The 18049-nt window shown below is 34.4% G+C and overlaps 1 protein-coding gene across 2 annotated transcripts in view; it reads left to right on the top strand.

Annotated features, from left to right (window-relative positions):
* The window catches only part of PDE4D (phosphodiesterase 4D), a 368255-nt gene that overhangs the window by 161830 nt on the left and 188376 nt on the right, over nt 1-18049 (top strand). The gene's annotated exons all lie outside the window — the stretch shown is intronic.

The following is an 18049-nucleotide window of genomic DNA, read 5'->3' as shown; positions in this document are numbered from 1 at the left end:
TTGCCCATGTTATCCTGTGTAAATTTCAAAACCATTAATTTGGACGTTTATTCAGTGATCCTCAAAATCACTACTTTTGATTGATCCTGTTTTATTTTGAAATGCAATATTAGCCATAAGACATTTTTTTATATGGCTAAACCATATATAGGAGGACAATATATATATATACATATATATTTCTAAGAAAAAAAGGGTTGCTTTGAAAAGAAACAATTGTAAAACTAACCAGAAATTTGTCATTTTGACTTAAGTTGTGCAATGACATAGAATTTATAGAATTAGAATTTATTTGTGAATGTACAGAGGTAAAATATTTTCAAACAGAAACACCAAGTCAGGTCTGTAATATTTTCTCTCAAGCAGTATGTGGATTTTCTTTTTCTTTATTATTTCTGTTTGTAAGACTGTAGTTTTGAAGAGTGGCTACACATCATATGGAAAATAAAACTTTGCTGCTGCCATGGTGTTCACAGACCCTGCAATTCAGTTTGGATTTGTGTTCAAAAATATTCTCCAACTAAGAAAAAAATAATATTGGTTTAAAATACATTGACATTCATAATTCTGAACTATATTTTTACCCTCTCAATGGGGCTCTTAAGTTTTGTGTTTTCTTGTTTTCTTTTTTTTTTTTTCTCTTTCAAAACCAATGTTTTCTTGAGATCAGAAACTTGAAGAAAAGTGTCTGAGCTCGCAAAAGAAATTGAATGAATATTACACAGCAGTAATTATGCAGCTGGTTTGAGATTCAGCTCCATAATATTTAAAAGCCAACGATTTTTGTGAAGTAGTCATCCAAGTTTCTTTTGTAAGTATTGTAGAGAGAAAGGCATTTCCAGAGGTTCATCCAAAACTGGTGTTTAGTGCAGGTGGAATTATTTATTTATTTATTTATTTATGTATTTATTATCTCCTTTGTCCATAACTATGCATGGACATGTCTTGAACTAAACCCCTAATTTTTAAATGACTGAAAGTAAAATTCTGTTCCTATTAAAATAACATATTTCTCTCATCCTTCTTCCTTTTCAACAGAAAGAAGTAAAGATGTCTTGAACAGTAGGTAGAGTTACCAGAAACAATATGGAACATTGGAGGAGAAGTCAGAATGTTTTGTTATATTACTTTATTTAACATATAACATTTTATTATGTACACAATAATATTAAATGAAGGAGAAATAACATAAAGGCAGTTACAGCAGTTTAGAGCAAGAATCCTTCAAAAGCTTTATCTTGCCTCCAGTGAGATGTCTCTCAGTAGATGTCTAAGTCCTCTAGTAGGTGTCTAAGTCCAAGTATAGAACAGTATAGGACATGTAAGATTTTTGGAAGACTTGATTCTTGATTATGCTGCCAATAGCAACAGCAAATGTAATGTGGAAAAAGCCATAGGAACAGTATGTCTCTTATGAAACAGAGGCTGGCTGTTTTTCCTTTGGGCATGTGAAATACCTATTGCAAAAAGATTTTGAGAATGGATTGTTGCCAATGCATATGGAAGTTTTTAAAGAATTAAATAATTCCAGGTAAAAAATATTTCATTAATTCCAGGTAAAAAAAATAACACTGCAGGAAAATTACTTTACTAATTTCAAAGTTACTAGTGTGAAGTTCACTTGACTTTTTCAATCTTTTATATTCAAAATAATCAAAACTGGCACAATATACAATACTTTTCTGATTTTTAACTTTTAAATATTGAACACCTTAAATCAGGCTTGACTTGTTTGATAAGTAACCTTTCAGAATTAAAAACTCAGGTAAAATTAAGACTATACAGAATCCAGGAGAAGCAAAGGACGTCCAGAATGTCTTTTGCTTGGCAGGGGGACCAGGAGGAAGCAAGTTACATGACATACAGCCTTCATACCATAGAGGTGTGGGGATTGGGCTAAGTGTTGAGGCAGAATAACCCAGGCAGGGCACCCCCTAGCTATGTGGAATAGCTAGAGTTTCTTCAGAAACTCTAGTCTTCAGAAACTCTTCTGAAGAGTACCTGCAGGTTTCAGTGGCCAGACATCTGGTTGATCAGAAAGTAACAGCATGCTTTTATTGTGGATGAGGCAAACTGCATAAACTGCATATTAGGAGGACTGTGGCCAGCAGATTTGTGGAAGCAGTTATTTCCCTCAGAATTTGTTATTTACTGAAATACTTTCTATAGTTGAAGAAGGATTTGGAGAAGCCAACTGAGATCCAGTGGAGGGCTACCAAAGTGGAGTAAGGGGAATTTGAAGGAGTTGAGCTTGTTTACTCAAGGAAAGAGAAGAAATATCTAACAGTCTTACAGGTTTTGTTAGTGATAGCCTGTTTCCCAGCAGGAACTTGAGTGAAGTTACCTCCAGAGACTCTTTCCAACCAATATTTCTGTGATTCTGCGGTTCATGCTGCAATACCTGCATACTTTAGAGCAGGGGTTATTTTTCTTCACAATGACAACTGGTTAATGAGGGACTCTTAGTCTCCTTTTATACATGGGTACCAAACATAGCAAAAGTAAGGTCAAAGTTTCACTCTTAATTTTATGTACTTAATTGAATGCCTAAAGGATCTGCAAATAAAGTCCTTCATGTGTTCAGGAAAAAACATACATTTAAAAAAAACAAATCATATCATCTCAGTTTATAAACTCTGCACTTAAGCAAAACAAGCTCAGATACCCAGAATCTGAGGAAAATTGCTATTTATGACTTCCTTCATTTCTGCATACAACTTAATTAATCATAAGATCATTCTTTCTTTTACTGTAATTTCCTATGTCATTTACTACATGCCTTCTAATTTTGGCCAGAAGAATGGCTGTGAGACATAACTCTCTTCTCCTTTATCTGTACTTCATCTTCACTCTGTAGATAAGATCCACGTTAGTGGATAAAAAAATGTATATGGTCATTTTATTACAGATTGTAGCACAATGCACGTATACAAGAAGAACAAATAAAGTTTTTATAAGCAACCTTTAGTCTGAAGTTTCTTGTCTATATGTGTCTAACAGATTAGTAATTATATACTGATTTTACATATCCAAATTTTCAGTGTGTTTGTTTTAAGCAAGAAGGGATACAGTCCTCATTGGATCTTAATGGCATGAAATATAAGTAGATTTTTTTAATTTAATTTTTTTAAAGAACTGTAAGTTAGCTGAAAATTGTTAAGTTACATGTTAATTAGAAAAATAGTCAGGATTGTGTTCCTTAAATGGCTCATGAAAAGACAGAGGTCTCTGTATTTCCCCCAGTAACTGTTAATAGTTTTTCAAGGGTGAGGAAGAATTTATCTAATCCAATTCCCATGGAGATTTTTGAACACGAAATTGTTGAAACAATACCATAATCACCATGCTGTGAGTTACGTTAGTCATAGCATAGAGAATTCTCCATCTCACGTGGTAAAGCTGTTCTGCTCTGAAAAATATCTCTTCTCCTAATTTTTCTGTTGAAAAACTTAAATATTAGTTACTTGCATGCTCCTCATTGGAAATTCCTCTCTTACTCTAGATTTTATTTTCCTTCTTAGAAGTTGTAAGAAGAGTATTAATTGCTTATGACAGAGAAATGAGACAACTGGTCCTCTTCTTCACCTGTGCCCACAGAAATCCCTTTTAGAAGAAAAGGAATTTAATTTGCTAAGACTCTTTAGTTAGAAGAGAAAGAGAAAAGGTACAGCAGCATTTGGCAATCTGATTTCTTGAGGAAACTGCAAATAATTTTTTCAGGTTCTGAGTTCTTTTCAGTATGTAAGGAAATGGGATTGCCAGTAGCAAGAACTGCTACTTTTGCAGACTGGTTTGGTTTTGCTCTTTCTCTCCAAACTTATTTTCCTTGTTAAATGGTGGTGGAGTGGGACCAAACTTCATAAATCCCGTGAGACTTTGGGATGCATAGACTGCCTCTGTGCACTTTCACTGTGAGTCAAAGAAACCCCATAGCTTTCCTTTTCTGAATCTCTGGGTGAGTTAGGAACCTTAGGGCAGTATCTGAAAATTTGGAAAATGAGTTTCCAACATACACAATAGAACAGTACAGATTTCTCATTTTCTATCAGTCTCTCGCATGATAAGCAGTTTTGCAAATAATATGGTAACTAAATAACACGAACTAGCCAGTATAATTATTTAGTCTGCCAGAATACTTTTTGCAACTGTTATTCCATTCTTAGTGAAAATTTGTCTATTACAAAGCAAACAAAGTAATTCCAAGTCTCTGAAACAAAGCCATGCAATACATTTAGAGGGCAGAAATTAGAATTCGAGCAGCAAGTGGCTGTAGTGTACTGTTCCCCCCAGAAACCAATTACCTGGTATTGCTTAGCACCTCTGTGATACTGTATTATTCTTAAGTATCTACCCGGGTAGAATCCTGGAAAACAAAAACTTTATTTTTTTCTTATCCTGATTTAATAATTTTTAATTAAATATTTTGCAGCGATGGTCTTCATGAACATTTAATTAAGTTATTTGGTATAAATTATTAAACAGTGAAGGCAATTATGTTAAAAAACAACATATATTATTGGACTAAAAAAAAAAAAAAAGAATTTGCAGTTAGGGACTATCATTGTTAAAATATAATGATTAATATCAATTGTAGCTACCAGATTGTAGCAGGCGAACCCCTGACAACAGTGCTGATATGTTTTGAATTTGAATTATGTGTTCTCTTCTACCAGCTGAACAATCTTAACTCTCTTAGACTGTCTTCACATGGGAGGTTCTCCAGTCTTCTGATCATCTTCATGGTGTTCCTCTGAACCTGCTGTAATAAGGCAGTTTCTTTTTTATGTTGATGACTCCAGAACTGAACATCAGCTGTAACCAGGTAGAGTCTCATGGGAGTGGGAGAATCTCCTCTCTCAATCCACTGGCCAAACTTCTTTTGATGCAGCCTAGGATGTGGTTGGTTCTGGGCTGTAAATACACGTTGCCAGCTCGCGTTCAGGTTTTCATCAACCTTCTCTGCAAGGCTGATCTCAATCCACTCATTGCATAGCCTGTGCTCATGTCTGGGATGATCCCAACCCAGGTGGAGGACCTTGCACTTGGCCTGGTTGAACTTCAGTTACAAATTAACCTTTAAAAAAGGTGTTGTATCTTTGTATACATCATTAAAAGCACTATCTACTTCAAAACTCATTGTAGCCCTCAAGTCAACATGAACCTCCCCAGATGGAATATGTTGCATTTGGACAAAGCTGTAAAATTGTGTGACCTTACTGTTTATTGGGAGTGTTTAATTTACTTTTTAGGTCTGAAGTTTATTGCAAAGTCATATTGTTATCAATGTTTATGTCAGTATTTCTGTGCAGTAATTTTGAAATCGACCTTGATGTGAGGGTGTTATTTTTGTATCATCATCATCATCATCATCATCATCATCATCATCATCATCATCATATATTTCATATATTTATCTTTTCTTTTCTCTTTTTTCAAGATCTAGAGGTAGTTCAGATCTCATGCCTGGGAAAGATAATTCAGTAGAGCCTATGGAATTAATATTTTTTTTTCAGTGGTTTCTTTAGTTGCCAGATAACTAGGTCACGATAAACTGTGATGAGCCTGGCACTATTAATTTAAAAGTCTGATGTCCAGCAGACAGATAATCCATGACACCTCCAAAATACTGACATCAGTCAAAATTTATTAGGTTTGAGATTTTTCTCAGATTAAGTCTTCAAATGTACAGCATAGACATAGTAAATGTGTCTGAATTTTGAAAAGGCAGCTCCATGGATAACAGAAGACTGATACTTTATGAAAAATACACTTAGTTCATTTGTACATTTATGTATTAATGCAGATGCATTTCAGCAGATTCTTAAAGCAATTTCATCAGAAAAGTATATGGCTGAAAATACGTAAAATGTTTAGGCTTCTACTGAGGAGACAAGTTACCAAAAGACGAAAAGAGTCTAGGTACCTGAACTCAGCAAAGCCTTTTACAGTGAAGTAGATGAAATTATTAAATGATAGAAAATGATCTATATTGAGTCAAAATCTGATCAAAAAGGGTAAAAGGTCTTCAAGCTTTCTTAACAGCATAATAAACACTAAGTGAACTTTGCAGCTGTACTTCCTGATTTCCACCATGATTGACTGATGATTCAGCTTCATCTGTTACAGTCAAATGTTGATTTACAGAAATATCATTGAAGTAATTTCCAAAATATCTTTATTCATTCAACTAAATATTGTCTGTTCTCCAAAATTGTGAAGTTGATAAAAATGACTTGGTGCACTGGCAAATAATGTTGCAAATTATCATAGTACTCCATATTTTATTCAAATATAACCTTGTAATACAATGAATAAAATCACAATTTAACTGCTACATAATTTAAGAATATCAAAGAACAGAAGTGCTGACTTACACCTTGCAGATAAGGTAGAAAAAAATCCTGTTATGAAATCCAAGTTAAAGATCACCACTGGGAACTTTCAGATCTCTATCTTCCTTTAACTTGTGTTTAAAATAAAAAATAAAAAAATAAAATGTATTTTTAGTATGAGTCAAGTTTCTGTACAAAGCTCAGGATTTCCTTCAGGAGTACATGCATCTCTAAAGGCCTATCACAGGGTAATGTAGCCAAGCAATTTGAGCTGGCCTTCAGGGGCTTCTCCAAAGTCACATAAAATATTCAAGGTAAATAGGTAAATCTCGAGGAAGAACTCAGATTTTTTCTACAGGTTTTCACCAAGACTGATATACATGTAATTTTTAGCTGAAAATGCAGGAAATATAGAACACTTCAAGTCTCTCTGACTGAAATATGCTAATGGAAATGAATCAATTTCTTCCATGAGCTGGAAAAAATAAAAATAAAAATAAAAATATATATGTTTTAGATTATAAATTATCCCTCTCCCTAACCAAGAAGTTTTTTCCATGGTTAAAAATGGAGCTGTCTTCAGTCATATTTCCTGTTTTATCTCTACGTATTTTTAGCATCTTTTTCTCATTCCTTCTCCCCTAGGCCCTACTTACTTTCACAGTTCTCCTGGTAGATTTCCTCCCTTATATTCTGAAATTTCAATAACATTTGCCGTGAAGCCTTTTCTCTTCTCCATTCCCACAGCTTTATTTAAAACTCTTGAATGCTGAAATGTTCACCTGGTACCTGGGCTGTTATACTGGTTCTTTCTGTGGCCCTGACCTCCTGAGGAAGGGCATTGCTATATAGCTTATGAAGGGGAATTTATTTATCTGCTTCAGCAAATATGCTATATTCCATATAACTTTACCTGTGAAAGTAAAGAACAAATATGTTTAGTATAAAGACATATTTTGCCATAGCAATAAAGAAAATACAGTATAATGCAAGACAATATGTTCTCTTTCGTATCAGCTGAAATGAATACCTGAAATGCACTAGGTTAGTACCTTCTTTGCAGAAGTTTCACAGTATTTCAACTGTTTTTGTCCCAGCAGTATACATTACTCATCCTTTTCCCAATGTGTTCTCATTCATGCTCTCTCATGTTTTCTTTCTGGAAAGAGAAGCACCTTTTTTGGTCAGATCCTTCTCCTACTTCTACTACAACTTTTTGTGGGTGTAAACATTCATATGAATCTGTTCACATATTCATGTGAAAACTATTTTTCATTAGAGGTGCACAGTTATATACGACTTCTCCACAGGCAGCTTGAGTCTTGAAAACTCATGAAATAACAAATGTGGGTTGGTAGACATCTTGATCTTGTTCCTCTTTTTGATTATCTGTGGTGACAATTTATTAGCTGTGGTGACAATTTGTTGGAAACAAAAAAGAAGCAGCACAATGGCATTTTCATTAATTTCCATGAGAACATTTTTTGTTAACAAATAGTTCAGTTCTTCATTTTCCACTTATTTTTTTTCCAATTGCAGACTAGCCGTAAGGCTACTTTCTATGAATAACCATTTGTACTCTCACTGACATTTATTTTCATGAATAATTTAGTAAGCAGATCCTTTCCTTTCCTTTCCTTTCCTTTCCTTTCCTTTCCTTTCCTTTCCTTTCCTTTCCTTTCCTTTCCTTTCCTTTCCTTTCCTTTCCTTTCCTTTCCTTTCCTTTCCTTTCCTTTCCTTTCCTTTCCTTTCCTTTCCTTTCCTTTCCTTTCCTTTCCTTTCCTTTCCTTTCCTTTCCTTTCTTTTTTTTTTTTTTTCCTTTTATTTTCCTTTTCCATTTCATTCTCCTTTTCCCTTCACGATAACTGAAATTCTCAGTCATGCATTTGAACTATAAATTAAGAGTTAGGCTTATATGGTCAAATAATGGGATGTGTCATTGGAGCTTGGCTATGGCACTCATTCCCCTTGCTGCTCTTGCAGCGATGCTCTGTACATGGAGACATCTAATTGCCATAGAAAAAGTGCTGCCCTTGTACAATACAGACAAAATGTGCCATGAGGTAACTCAGAAATGTTATTTTCTGCTTCTAATGCACCCAGGATTCAATTCTTTCTAAAGAATAGGCACAAGGCTATCTTAATAGGTCATTAATCTAATAGGTCATTAAAAGTGGACTGATTTCTCAGCTATGGAATTCATTTGTAAATTATGACTCATGCTAAGGATTTGTCATCAGTTGGTAGGGGAATTGTCTGTTGGAGATAGTCAAAGTCATAAATATGCTCCTTTGCAATTCATAGTGTTGAGGAGGTCCTTTAAGGTAAAGTTCAGGTCATTGCTGTTAAAAAAAAAAAAAAAAGTTGTATTTCAGCTCCAGTTGCCAAGGCCACTGATTTTGCAGTAGACGTTTAAGTCAGCTTTTCAGATGGATTCACATCTACTTTGAACTGATACTTGTTGCATTTGTTGATTACAATCACATATTTCTGAGATTTAATGTTATTATATTGAACATTTTGAGTTGTATGCAGCTTGCATTTGAAAAGCTATGTAGGTACTTTGCTCCCATTAAAAATATTGTCTAAGTTCCACTTTCTGAGGGATTTAAACCTTTACTAATCTAGAAATAGGACTTGCTCGAGGTTAGGGCAGCTGTCTAGGTTAGGGTGCTCTATGCAATTATGACAGATGTCTGAGCTGATGCAGTCAACTGAAAGCACGTTGATACTATTCGTGTAGCTTAAAGATCAGTTGAGATCACTGTACAGACATCTGGTGATGCCTATCTGAATAAAACATTTCGAAGGAAGAAAAGAAGAATGTAATGCTGTCACCAAATCTGCATTGTTAGTCTGTGTTTTTGGTGCACAATAAATGTAGTTTCAATTAGTTTAACCTTTTAGCCTTCTGTTGTGTCTGCCTGAAGGTTCAAGGGAGGAACAAGTATGCCATAGTGTTCGATCACTTCAGATTTGTAAGGCATTTTTCATATGAAAAGGGATATGAACATTATTGTTCAAAGAGAAGATAATTTATTTCCTCAAAAATCTTAATACTTCAATGGTAGCTCAAATTCAGAATTTTTCTTAACGCTTTTGTAATTTGAAAACTGTAAAATCAATTCTAAATAGTCAAAATGTTTCTAGTAAGAGTGGAGGTTTGGACACATACTGGTGTTTTTGTCAAATATATTATGATTCTGGGTAGAAATTTCTAAGAATAACTGATTTGCTGGGAAAGGAATAAGAAAAGCAAGTCTAAACTATGAAAAATTATATTAATTTCTCCATAAAATCAGAGAAAATCAATCAGATCTGTCTGTCAGATTGCATTCTTCCAGTGTAGGAAAATTGCTGCAAAATTTCAAACCATTTCACATGCATAAACCAAAGCTATCTTAAATACATTAGCTACATATTTGGATTTGAAACAAACTAGACTACTTCAAAGTCATCTGTGAAATAAAAGTGGTTTAGATGCTTTGATGGGATGTAAGTTCTACACTTCCATCTGTTTAAATTCGCAATTACATATGCATGCACTTGTAGTTAGGCCAGTTAGATACAGATTGTTTGTCAATGAAGATAGTACTTTAAGATGGTTATTTATAAGTTTAGCAAACTTGGTTGGATTATATAATTCTAATAAAATGTTGTATAACCACAGCTTGGCTTTTTTTTTTTTTTTTTTTGAACAAGCTGAAGAATCTAACAATTCCAAAATTTTTTCTCCCACTGCCAGAGATTTTAAATTTGTCTACTTTATGGTCAGCGTGGTCATGGCAACTGAAAGTCACCATTTTACCCATGAAACCCTCTCTGTTTATGAGCAGCAAATCTAGGAGGACACCTTTCCTAGTTGGATGCCTCAGCATCTGTACGAAGCATTTGTCATGAACATGCTTTACAAATTTCCTGGACCTGTTTCTGTTCAGCTGTGTTCCCATTAACGTCTGGGAAGTTGAAGTCAGCCATAAGGACAAGAATGTTGAATTGTGCTAAGGTATACTGATAATTTCTGTGAAGGTATTTATAATTGTTATCCTAAGATTTTACAAGTAAACTATTTTGTGGTAGCTCATCATTAAAATAAAGTTTAAATTCCTCATGCATTTTGAATCACCTGAATAGTAGGCAACTTGCTGTATATTTCATGGGAAGTTTCTCCTGCAAGATACACAGAAATTACTCCATCTACAGAGAGCTGTATAGTGTAGCTCTACATTTTGCTTGTTACCATTAGACTAGAGTCATTGAACCAATGTATCTTCGACCATATTACATTCTTTTGTCTTACAAAAATATTGGCTAACCTAACAAGCAATTCCCTTTGTCCCTCTTTTTGTTCACAATTTGAACTATTTTGCTGGATCAGAGGAAATACAGACTTAAATGACATAGTTAAGGATGTATTACTATTTTAGATGTAATAGATTGAAGTGAGGGGAACAGATTTTATGATTTTGAACACTAGAGGGCATGAAAGCCTGTTTCCAGAGGAACAGAAATGCTTTGCAAGTAAATTAAAGCACTACTGAAATCCCAGAGAAATCCCATGATCTCAAAACCTGTGATAATCTGTATTGGTTTACAGTGTCAATGAGGTTGAAAGGAGCCTCTGGAAATCACCTCGTCCAACCTGCTGCTCAGTCCAGGTCACTTGGACCAGGCGGTCCAAGGCCATGTCACTGGATAATATTACAGCATTATTTGTAATTTTGTTTTATCACAAATGCAATGAATTAGAAATGTATTTCTTCTTTTAATTTTCAAAACATTAAGGAGGAAAATTAGTTGAGAGAAATATACAGGAAAAAGTAATTTAGAAATAAATAATATTTTTACGATCTGAAATCCTTGTTTAAAGATAAATTATATTACAGTAATATAATAATATCTTATTACAGGTATATATTACAGTTTTTTATTTGTTTGTTTGTTTGTTTTATATTAGAGTTATGTTAAGTAGGCTTTGTTAGGTTAGAGCTGTGTTAAATGTGATTCCAGTCCTTGTTCAGATACCAAACATTTTTGGTTTAGGTTGAATCAAATGAGTTCCCTGCTTCTGCTTTTGTAAAACAAGAGAATACTTTTTGCTACCAGATGGATCGTTTGTTTTTTAATAAGCAGGTGACAAGTATATCTAGTATTAGATAAAGTATATCTAGCGTATCTAGTGTTAATATGGATATTCAAGATGATATTTAAGAAGTGGCTTCACAGGAGTTTTTTGTTTGGTTTGTTTTTTGTTTGCTTGTTATTGTTTTTTTCAATACAAAATGAACAGTATGCCTGTTCAGTCAATTTATTTAGGGAATCTCAGCACTTCTTGGGAAGCTCACATTTGAAATATTTTTTATGTGTTTTAGACAAGGGAGTTAGTTGATCACTTCCCATTTCTTGCTGGCAACACTTTTGTTCATTGCCTCTGTGTTTTTTCAGTGTTTTAATCTTCTGTGTTGACTGCCATGCTACTATACTAATTTACACAGAATACATATATATATGGTATATAGAGAGAAAACAGAACAAAAACGCTTAATTCTTCAGCAAATTAGTCTTGGGCTGGCCTAATGACTTTCCTCATTTCTGTTTGATAAAACTTTGATATGGAACACACACATTCTCATTTAAACTTTAAAAATTGACCTTAAAATATTGTTTATTATCTTTGAAGAACAGATTAACTTGCCAACTGAGCATCAGGAGAATGGATATGTGCTTTTTAACTATCACATAGACAAGCAAACCTGAGTTGTGAAGATTTTAAGAATCTGATTTCCAGTACACAGACTTCCCAAGTTGTGGAAAGCCCGTAAGTTGTTTCCCAAGCCCAGAAGGTCAACTGTATCCTGGGCATCATCAAAATAAGAGTGGCCTGCAGGTCAAGGGAGGTGATTCTGCCCCTCTGCTCTTGTTAAACTCCACTTGGAGTCGTGCATTCAGCTCTGGGGACCCCCAGCACAAGAAGGGCATGGAGGTATTAGAACAAGTCCAGAGGAAGGCCACGAGGATAATCAAATCGCTGAAGCAACTCTCCTGTGGAGACAGACTGAGGGAGTTGAGGTTGTTCAGTCTGGAGAAGAGAAGGCTCTGAGGAGACCTTACAACTACCTAAAGGGAGCCTACAGGAAAGGTAGGGAGGGGACTCTGTCAAGGAGAATAGTGATAATAGCACAAGGGGGAATGGCTTTAAACTGAGAAAGTGTAGATTTAGATTAGATATAAGGAAGAAATTCTTTACATTGCTCAAAGGTTTCTGTAAGAGAAAACACAAGTATTGTGTGAATACAAACACAAGAATTTTGTGAATTTTCAGAATTTTGAATTAGCTTTCTTATTTACAGAATCAACATATGAGTGAGTGAGTGACTGTGAAGATTGTGAAGACATTTAAATGTCTTCCTTATAATAATTTTTAACCCTGTATGATTTCAACAAAATTTAGTGTTTTGGTGAGGATCTGGGAGATAATTAAATTGTTGCAAATTCACACATATAATAGAATGTCTATATAGGATATAGAAGGGGCTGGATGCTATGCTGGCTGTTAATCACCAAAAAAAAATCTGACAGGAGAGTAATCTTGTGAATGCTCCAACTTTAGGAATAGTATCAAATATTACAAACCGCTTCAGAAACTGTTGTTCAAGTGAGTGGATCTTACAGAAATATTCCCAGTTAGCCATTTTTACTACAGTCAATTTTGTTTTACATGAACAAGAGCTACAGCATTAAGCCTTAAGGCCAACAAGGGATAATAAATAAAAACAAGTAGAAAGAACATTCAGTAGAAAGAGATAATAGTCTGGATTAGAATCTTATTTAAGCTAACCAGACTATAATAAACACATACAATTTTTTGATACTTAGTCCCCAGTGATTTGTAAAGTAATCGTGATTTTTTTTTTTAATTTTTTTTTTTTTTTTTTCATGGAACACCTTAAACAGGGCCAAAGTGGCAGTGGCACCATAAATACCGTTCTGACTTGTCAGACTTTTCTGACCTGTTTAAACTAGATAACAACGGTAGAAAGACTGAAGAAAATGTATTTGTATTTTAGGGGGTTGAAAGTTGAATTAGGGTGTTTTCTCCTGTGATGATTCTCATTTCAGGTGATTCTGACTTCAAAGTCAGAACTCATCTTTCAGGAGAAAATATGTTTGTTATGAAATCATTTTGGAAAGGAATAATTTAAAGTATGCAATTTAGAATAAATTTTACAAAAATAGGCTTTGACTTACCTAATGAGTGAATTAAATGTGGAAAAATATTTAATTCTGTGTCTTGTATATTCTTAGTGTTTCACAGAATGTGAACACTAGACATCATCATATTACTAGGGAAAATTACAATGCAAGTTTATATTACTCAAGTGATTTACTCCTAGTTTTTGTTTTCTCAGTAGTCTTTCATTCTGTCTCCCTGTCTCAATAACAGCAAGAGAGAAAAAAAAAAAAAAAAAGGAAAAAGAATTTGCAATAAAATTCCGATTTTTTTTCTCCCACTGCCATAATAATAAAATATCATTAAAAAGTTTAGAATGTGTATTTTGCAAACAACTACTTCTAAATACTGAGTAAATATTTAATTTTAGCTAAGCAATTATTAGTGACATTTTATTTAGGAATGTCCAACTAAAGTAGCTAAAAGCAGTGTTTGAAAATTGGAGGTATAAGTGATTGAAGAAAATATCCATTCTTTCCACTCTTGTGTGGAATATCCATTCTTTCTACTCTTTCCACTAGTTTGAACCATGTTTCAGAGTTCCCAGTTGTTTTTTGTTTCCTACATCTGCTAATATTTCATCTGTCAGAATGGGAGCCAGTGGCCTTGTCCACCTTTCTGAGCAACTCAGGAAGCAGTTCTGCGAGTTACAGTCCCTGTGCTGTGCTGCATTGTGCCCTGGCAGAGTAAGTTCCTCCTGCTGGCCACTCAGGACAGAACACCTCCAGTATAGTGGATCAAGCTGACCTAAGATGCTGTAGTGCATTGTTTCTGACACACATCTGACACAAGGTGTGAGGGAGAGGCTACTTAAAGAAGCTATGTTAGGAGCTTCTTAGAAGCTAGGTCTTAGAAGTTAGGTGGCCTGATCCAGGCTATATTTCTGTCACGTGCTTTGTGGAATAGCATGATCTGTCACACATCCAGACGCTGCACTGGATTCCCATTACATGAACCAATATGTGGAGCTTTAGCTCCACAGAGTGTTAATGTGGAATGTGGGATAATGTGGAGATGTCTGTGAAAGCACCAAAGCCACTGATGGTGAGCCTCCTGGCTACAGTCCCCTTAAAGCTGTAGTTATTTAAGCTACAGATATACTGAGAGGAATTTACTGACAAAACTTGCCCTCTGAGTTCTAAAATGTTTCAGGACACATCTGGGAAAGTGAACTGATTCTTTACAGATATTTATGCCTATCACCAGACCTGCCTACTAGCAAGAGCTTTTACATTTACATGTCTGCTTAACTGTCTAATTTCTAATAAAAGTCTAATTTCAGGTAGGTTGTGTGTTCATTATTAGTTTAAATTTTCAATTTTTAATTATGGAAAATACTATTTTTGCAATTCATTTATATGAACATTTTCAGAAAACAAATAGCAGTAGTTTACATATTTGGGAGAATGGTAGAAGAAGAGTTTTATTATAATAGTTCTCTCAGTGTGGGTCCTGTGAACCAGTGATAGTAACATAATATTGTCATGCCACTGAACAGTTCATCAGACCCATAACCCAATACATGTCAAAAATATAGAGCAAAAGTTATAATAATGGAACTGCATAGGATGTCAAAAATATTGCACTGTAAATGTCTATTACAATATGCAGTTCTATAAAAGGCCTTGATTATCATAGAATGCAATGATTGATTTTTACCTCTTTTATGTAAAAATAGATATTTGTTCACTCACATTATCAAGCTGGTTTTCCATAAAGCATTGCCTACAAATAACAACTTAATGTCAAATCATTTTATGTTCTTTGAGTACTTCTAGAAATGTTTTTTTTTTTTTGTTTGTTTGTTTTTTCTATATGAAAAAAAGGAAAGGAAAAAAAAAAAAAAAAAAAAAAGCATGACAGCCTAGCCACTTCTCTGTAAAAGTTAATGTGTATTACAGAGTTATTTACTGTTTCATTACTTGAATTGCAATAAATACTGTGATTTGTCTCGATACAGTGATCTACTGCATGCAATTATATAGTGACAATAAGTGTTTTTGATATCAAGGTATAAATTTAGTCTGTAATAATCTTGTAAGAAGCTTATTTCTGTGACCTTATTGTGGTTGGCTGCGTTAGCAGGTTTAGTGCAGTAGTGAAGGAAGGGCACAAAGGAGGAAGAAAGATAGCTAATAATAAGCATATTTGGTTCTGTTTTCTTTACAAAAAAAAAAAAAAAAAAAAAAAAAAGAAGAAAATAAAACAAAAGAAAAAAAAAAACTGATCTGTTAATAATTCAAATCAAATGCTATCATGATTGTGAAGAAGTCTATAGCTTGTGCTACCCGGAGAGCTGCTCAGGAACCATTGCTCAAGTTATCAAAATTCAGTTCCTTTGGAAATCAGGTTTTTGTTGTATTTGAATCGTATAGCATATTCTTTACATTGCTCAATACTTTGGGGACCTTTGGCTCAGAAAAAGTAATTTCACCTGTGAATCGTACGTATTCAAAGCTTATTTCATAGTGTGAAGGGATTTACTCTCAGTTGGTCCTGTAGTGTATTTATCAGTGTATTCTTATGTAACATAAGAAAAATGGTTCCTCCAAAGAGCCAAATATACTCAGGTGTAGTGTATTTATATTTTTTCTGAACAATCTAGTTTCTCACTTTATCTTTTACCACTAAAATAGCACATTTCATCAGATAACTGCTTGATAGACATAACTTATCCTGAGAATTTATTTTTCCAGCTCTCCAACATTTTCTGATAGAGCCCAGAATATTCCTGATTTTTCATTTTTACCGATGCCATGTGTGAATACTCAATTTTTCTCCAACACTTTTCATATGAATAAAAAATATTTGGGTTAGATTTGAAATAGATAATTCATTGCTTATTGGTGGTGGGAGCTCATAGCCACACTTAGAGCTGGTTGAGAAGGGGTAGGGACCTTGAAAAATTTTGGAAGGGACTTTGAAGATCTAATCAGATCCAATGTTCCTTGGGAAAAGATATGCTAGATGACGATGCTGGCCTTGCTGGCATTACCTCTCTTGATGTTAGAGTTGAATTGTAGGTTACTCGCATTCTTCACTATGAATACTAGGCTGCAAAAAATCCAAGGAAGAGTTTAAGCTTTAATTAATTTAAAACGGCAAAACAAACAACAGAAAGACACTGAATCTGAATATCTGAATTTTGTTTGGAATTCAGAATGACCCTAGCTAGCAGGGACCTGAGTTCAGCTATCAGTCACTGGCAGTAATTCAGTAAGGAGAATGATGTCTTTGAGAAAAGCTGCCAAGAGACTGAAAATTATCTACCAGTCTGAGGCTTACTTGCTTAGGGTGGCTGATCTCTCACGGATGATTAAGCTGTTTCAGAAAAGCTACTTAATGATATAAATTGATTCTCTTTAGAAACTGTGAGGAAGGAAGACACACTTAAAGAAAATTAAGAATTAAACAAAGAGTCAATTTAGAGGTTTGAGGACATTTTCAGTATCAGTTTGATTCCCTGCATACTGACTCCTTACTGTGCTGGAGAGGGGAATGCTGGAGGACAGAGGGGATTTAGGATGTGCATTTTGGTTTGGGGTTCTTTTATTTTTTGATGCATTCTCTTAGCCGTCTGGTGCCAGCTGAAACTGTTTGTTGCAACATAATCCATAGCAAAAACATTTTCAACAGGTTGTTAAGAGTTTGAAAGCCTTTGTCTAGGCAGCAGTGGATAATCAGAGCATCAGCTGTTTTGCCTTAGTTCTATGATTCTGTGGTCTTTAGTGGCTGCTATAACTAGCTAAGGATTTACCAAAAGAGTTCTCAATTGAATAATGAGATAAGAGCCCTGAATATAGGAAACGTTCATGCAAAGGGCAAGTCGCATGCAGCAGGAAATCCCAGTTATCCCTTCTAGTCTGTGCTCTCAGCCAGCCACATCTCTGCCAAAGCATACCATAGGAAAAGGACGTTCCCTTACACAGTTACAAGTGCTTCATGATAAGTGCAGGGCACCTCCAGTACAACTGTCCTGCTTCCCTGCTGATTGATATATATTTTTAAAACAATTTTAGAATTTTATCTTTGCCAATGGCCTTTCTATGGGATCCATTCGGAGCCTATATCCCTCGTCCATCAAGAAATAAGATGAGATTTCGCTTTTTGAAGTCCTACAGGTATCTCTTCAAATGGCTTATTGTGTAGTTGACTCAGATAATAATTGCAACTATGTTTTTTTCTTATTATTCTGTAGAATTATATTATTTAAAAGCCTGGAAATGTCTTGTATTAATTATGACTCCCTTGAGCTCATAAAGGCTTTGCTGAACATGTATATCAGAAATATAGTAAATGTTTCAATGTGATTGTGAATTACAATAAGTAAGTGCCCTTGGAAATTTATGAAACTGAACTATTCAGAAAGTATTAATTATGAATCTTTCATTTGCACTCCAAATCTTGGAAAAAGAAGAGATTAACATTTATGTTAGAGTCCTTGTAGAAGTACTTGTTCTAAATATTATAAGTACTTATTATTATG

Source organism: Aythya fuligula, chromosome Z, assembly GCF_009819795.1.
Source record: "Aythya fuligula isolate bAytFul2 chromosome Z, bAytFul2.pri, whole genome shotgun sequence".
In the NCBI taxonomy this organism is placed as follows: Eukaryota; Metazoa; Chordata; class Aves; order Anseriformes; family Anatidae; genus Aythya; species Aythya fuligula.
This window is presented reverse-complemented; position numbering and strand designations above follow the sequence as displayed.